We start from the raw sequence: 6,000 nt of genomic DNA on the forward strand, positions 1-6,000 counted from the left end.
ATTGCCAAAATTTAAGTGTCAACAATAATCTATCTATTTCCACCAAGTAACTATGTAAAATTATGATGAGTTTGCTTATTTGTACGGTTCTCTTTATTTTCAATGACACTAGGACCGATGCGTTGTTTAATTATCATGGCTAGGCCATTGCCCTTGTTTGCCCACCCCCCCAAAAAAAAAAGAAAATCTTGATCTTCTCTATGCTTTTGCGCATGTGCAGTACAATACGACCTCACCGTGAGCTTGAGGTCACTGGCTCAAGGCTAACTCTTAACGTTGCACTTAAGTGTGAGCCCACGATCAAATCCAAAGAGCACGAAGAGGGAGGCAACCTCATCGTGAAATCATGAGCTCAAGCCCAACTCTCGATGTCCCGGTCGAGCGAGAGCTCACTATTCATTGGAAGCGAAGCTTGATCGAACTTGGGAGACATTGCTAACGAAATTCTATTGTGGTCATGTTGCCGACACTAGTAGCCACTAGAGATATAGATTTAACAAACACATAAATTAGACAAGATCAAAAAGGAAACATCGACACATATTTTGTTGCACTCCTCAGTGTGCTGATCATACTGTCTAGTAATACTTGTCGAGTCTTCTCACTCAACCATCCCTCTCTCTTTCTTCACCATTAGCCACTGTCTCCGGCCATTGTGGCCACTTGTCATCACCGGCACCTTCTTCACATCTTGATTATTTTGAAGATAATTTTCATTAGAAAAAATCATCTTCTAATTCAGAATCTTTCTTTCGAATTTAAATTACAAAACTTCGATCACCCCATTGCCAGAGCCAGTTTACGCAAGGGTTGGCCATGGCCTCGACATCCCGAGCCTATTTTCTCTTTAAGCCATAGGCGGGGACCGCAAAGTCATCATGTTCGACTTTTCAACCGAATAATCGATGCAATTGGTCATCGCTCTATAGCTTCTTGAGATACATTATTGTCAAAGATCCTACACCTCTGAATCTTCATTTGCGAGATGGTTGTCTACAAACATGGTGTTCCCATTATCTTTCCACTCCGATACCAATCCACGTAGTGGAAAAACTCGCAATTTGCTACACGAGCAAGTAACTCGCAAACGCACAGGTGAAGCATACACGCGTGACACATATAGAGAGAAATTTATCATTTTTTTTTCGTATTAAGTTAAATTACAAGAGAAACATAATCTATACTCGTATTAGAAAACCTTATGAATTTCTAAGTATAAAACATAATATAGATATACTAATAAGAAAATCTATACTGCTGAATATTAAATATCTAAATTAATAACTACTAAAAGTTGAAACAAATCACCCAATATCCCAACGTAATTTCTAAAATAAAAAGATAAGAAAATATGTGTCTCGTCTCATTATTATTGTCATCGTCCCATCACAAACTGTTTTCCACGGTTTAAGAAGGGCAAGACAAAATAGCCGAGGCTATTGGGCCGACAAGTCAGTTGAAAGACATTGTGCAAAGCATATGTCGACCTATCAGAAACCTTTTCGAGTTCCACCTTATCACCTCAAACACAAGAGGCTATTATATCCGCCTACCTGGCAATAGCTATTTTCGAATAAATGATGGGGCATCTACCTACACCTCCCAAGGCCCCCCAACTTTCTAGATGAAATCTTTTTCTTCCCCACTTCGGAGGGAATACTCTCGAGATTTTACATTACATAGTTCAAACGAAACAGTTTAAGGACATATCTTAGGAAAAGAGCGTTGACTGAAAAAAAAAAAAAAAAGAGTGAGAAAAACGTGACAAATCAAACCGCGGAAATTCCTCCGGGGATGTCGCTCTTCACCATATCTCCATCCTTGTGGAAAACGTTGACTTTTCTGTATTCCCAGGAGACCCAACTTTCTTGTTTAGACCGTTTCTTCTCTTAATGATTATTTATATTTCTAAACCTTTTGAACCCCTGAATTTAATTGGCTTGAGCCACGAATTTACCCTATCTGTTTAATAAGATAGTTATGTCGTTGGAATTTGATAACAGATTTGATGTAAAATGTTGCTTTTGATCCCCGATAATCTTGCAAATAGACAAACTAGAGGTCTCCTGCCTCCAATATTTCGTCTTTTGCGTTATGTTGGATACATTGAGCAATTGAACCAATTCAATTTATGAACCAAACTGAATTGGCCTTACTTGATCGGTTCCGCATCTAATCACTTGGAGATTGGGTAGTTTTTGTTTCCAAACAATCCCTAGTTCCAAAACACCGGAACCAGAAACCGAACATAATAAGATCTAGATATTTTTATCTAAATCTATCTATCTTGAAGCTAATCTAAATTCTAGCATAAGACCGTTATGTTTTTTCTTTCCTTTTTTTTCCATGTAGAGAGGAACCGTCTTTAATAAGTAAGTTCAGAATCCATGAAATACTAATCTCAACAATCGAATAAGACATGGGTCAAAACACTAGATGCATGATCTAGAGATGGAATTATTTACGTTGGTAACTTACAATGTCGGACTAACATCTGGCTTTGTTGGTAGACAAAAACAAAGAACTAATGCCTTGTTCTTAACATGTCTATTCTATAGTAGCTAAGCCAAGATGAGCAATTGCATCTAATCTTTTGTGCAATGAATTGTAATATTATTCCCGAAATTGCGGGTCTTCGTTGGCTGTGCGCCCATAAAGCAAGCGGTGGAATATATGTTGAGTGAATTTTGGGGGGCAGAACCGACAAAGACCCACATTTTCAGGAATAGTTATTTCGTACATAGCAAACACTTGGAATATAAAAACTTTTCACAAGTGGCTTTAATCACCATGCGAGCATCAGCTCCTTAGTCAGCTTATTACCTATATGCGCACTCGCACGATAATCAAGGCCGCTTTGATAAACGCCAATTACCATCCGAAATTTATGACATCATTACCCTTAATGGATGGTTGTTCCGCTAGTTCACTTTAGCTGGCTAAATACGATCAAGCCTCTAAGTCATACAAAAAATATGCATACCTATCCTTTTCTTTTTTGATCTGACCCTTACACATTTATCTATATCTATATAAATAAAACCAAAACACCATTTGTCTCAATTTTAGATTTTCTAGACTGTCATTCAATTTCTTTCTCTCATACCCTTCTGTTTCAGAAATAACCATCCATTTTTTGTATCTCTTCACAATATTAGATTTCTTAGTTACCCTTGTTTCTGTTATTGTATATTTACCCATTTCATATATAACTACTCAATCTCTTTCCATGCATATTATCTCATTATTTGCTCACGCGTGATGCATGCCTAACATGACAATAGCGATGATAACATGGATGAATGACTATATACGTTCAAGCGAAGTGATTGCATTTATTGTAATTTGAAGATATTTTCAAATGGACAATATACATTCTCATGGCGAAATAGATGATAGTGTTTCAACGGTGGTGATACATTCTTATAAACAAAACACATGCATCCTTAGTCAGTGCCTAAATCATAGGTGAGATGATCAAGTAGATCGAGCTTCTCAACCATCATAAAGTAAACTTCGAGTCTATATCAGCTATGTCACCAATATTTATATTCTCTTTTCAAGTTTATAAAAAGTGTAGGTCTAATCATGGATTTGGCGACCTGCATGTGCATCAACAAAACCTACTCATTTGGGTTTGGGGAAGGCCCCTAGAAGTTCAAACCAAGCCTACTCAACAATTAGGTCTAATTGTAAAATTTTTTCTAATGTGTGCTAATATTAATTAATATTGTAATTTATCATTTTATGGAATTGGTATAATCACGTAAGATATAAGGTTTCTTAATTACTTTAATATGAGACAAGTTAGTGTGGGCTGAGTAAGGCTCGACTTATGATGAGATGACATGTGGTTTAAAACTCTATAAATAGTGTTTAAGTCTCTCTTCTAACCTTGAAGCATTAATATCCTCACATAAGAAGCGTTTACAAAACATTAAGGGTGATAGATAGTCTCATTGACCCAGTGATATAGAAGGCAATAGAGGAAAAGAACGGTGAATTTCAAATTAGGTACGCAAATCTCTTTACTTGATTATACGTGTTTTTTTATTTTACTTATGGAGATCTTGGGGTGCCATTTTCACATATTATACTAAATAAATGTAATACTTACATTTAAACCCCTCTCTCTATATATTATTATATAGAGTTCATGTGAATGAGTGGTGTCGCGACCTACCCTCGGGGGGGAGGGAACAAGTTTAGGGGTATTGCCTAAAAGACGGGCCTAAGGCCCATGATTAGGCGCCGCTTCTCCCAAGCCCATACCCCGCGTGACATTGGGATATTTTCTAGGAATTTTGCACAAAAGGAGTCGCCACTAGCCTATTGGGGTTAGCTAGAAACCAAGTGAGGCATGGGAGCGTGCCTCACTTCCTACGCAACCAGAGAATTTAGATTCGGGGACTTGATTACACTAATTAACTAATTAGTGCCCTTTCGATACCTAATCTTGTTCATTTTAACAAAATAATTTTTGGCAGGCAGTTTAAATTGATTTTATGCTTATCCACTAACATATAATGCGATCATGCAAGTGCGTAATCATTAAAGTAAAAATCAAGATCTTAATTGCAATAAGTTAACACATGCCACTAAGCAATTGCAAACATAATTAAACAGGTAAATTAAATACGCAATATAATCAATATACTTGCAATTAAAGGCCTAAATACACTATAAATGCAATACATGGTCATTTCTAATCGTAACCTACCCTTTTGGACTTTCAAAAAAAAAAAATTTAATTTTTTTTAATTTTTTTAATTTTTTTAAAAATATTATTTTAATATTATAATAATATAATATATTTGAAACGAACTAGGTCGGATCCCCAGGTTGGGTCCGACCCCGTTCAGTGAACAGGGCCCGAGCCCGGACCGGATCGGGCCAAGCGGCTCGAAACAAGCAGAAACCAGCCGGACTAGGCCTGATGTGTAGGCTCAGTCCAGTTTAATTTTTTTTTAAAACAAAGCCCATAAGCCCACTACTTAAAACAGCCTAAACCAAGCCCTAACATTCAGCCCAAATTACTCAAAACCTTACCCGATGGGGGTTTCACCCGACCCGGTCAAGACACGGTTTGCGCCTCCTCTCTCCAGGGCTTCTTTGCGGCGGAGGCACGACGACGCGGTGCTGGAAGTTGGTCACGGCGGCGCGGCAAGGCGGCCGAGGTGCGGTGGCCGGCACGGGTTGCTGGTGTCGAGCAGGGACGGTGCCAATGGCGGTGGCATCGCGGCTGGGCAGGGGCGGGCTATTGCGTTGCGGAGCAGATGCAGTGGCGACCGGCTCTGGCGTCGCGGGAGGGTGCTCGTGTAGAGGTGCTGCCGCGGAAATCCGGCAGAGGGGACCGGCAGAAGCTCGGGTGGCGTCGGGGACGGAGGGCAGCGGCAGCTCGAACTGCGTCTGGCGCCGGGCGAAGGTGGCGTGAGCGTTTGATCGTCACAGTTGCAGCAGGGGGTCGCGGAAGCTCGGGCTGCAGTCGAGTCGGGGCGTAGCGGTGGTGGCGCGGTGCTTGCGAACGAGCAACTCTGCCATGAGGCGGCCGGCACAGCGAATGCTTCGAACGACCGCGAGGCGAAGCCGCCTCTCTCTCTCTCTCTCTCTCTCTCTCTCTCTCTCTCTCTCTCTGTTTCTGGGTTGCTCTTCTGTTGAGCTCTCTCTCGAGCTCCAATTGGTGGCGCGATGGTCGTCGCAGCTGTGGGTGCTGCAGCGGCGTCATGGCTTCGAGCTGCTAGTGGTCACTACGGCGTCAGCGACGGAGACGGTTGCAGCAAGTTGCTACTGCGGCGTTAGATTGCAGGTGGAGGCGGGCGAGCGACGGCACGGGTTGTAGCGAGGTGGCTCGGCTGGCGTCGAGTTGAGGTGGCGAGGAGGGCAGCGGCTCGTACGGCGTCAGGCAGCGCCGCCGCTGCCCTCCTCCCCTCCATTTCTTCAAATCTAGATTCTGGGGAAGACAACAGCGAGCCGCATCGATTGGGCAGCTCGTTGGCGACA

The sequence above is a fragment of the Eucalyptus grandis genome, chromosome 7 (genome assembly GCF_016545825.1).
Source record: "Eucalyptus grandis isolate ANBG69807.140 chromosome 7, ASM1654582v1, whole genome shotgun sequence".
In the NCBI taxonomy this organism is placed as follows: Eukaryota; Viridiplantae; Streptophyta; class Magnoliopsida; order Myrtales; family Myrtaceae; genus Eucalyptus; species Eucalyptus grandis.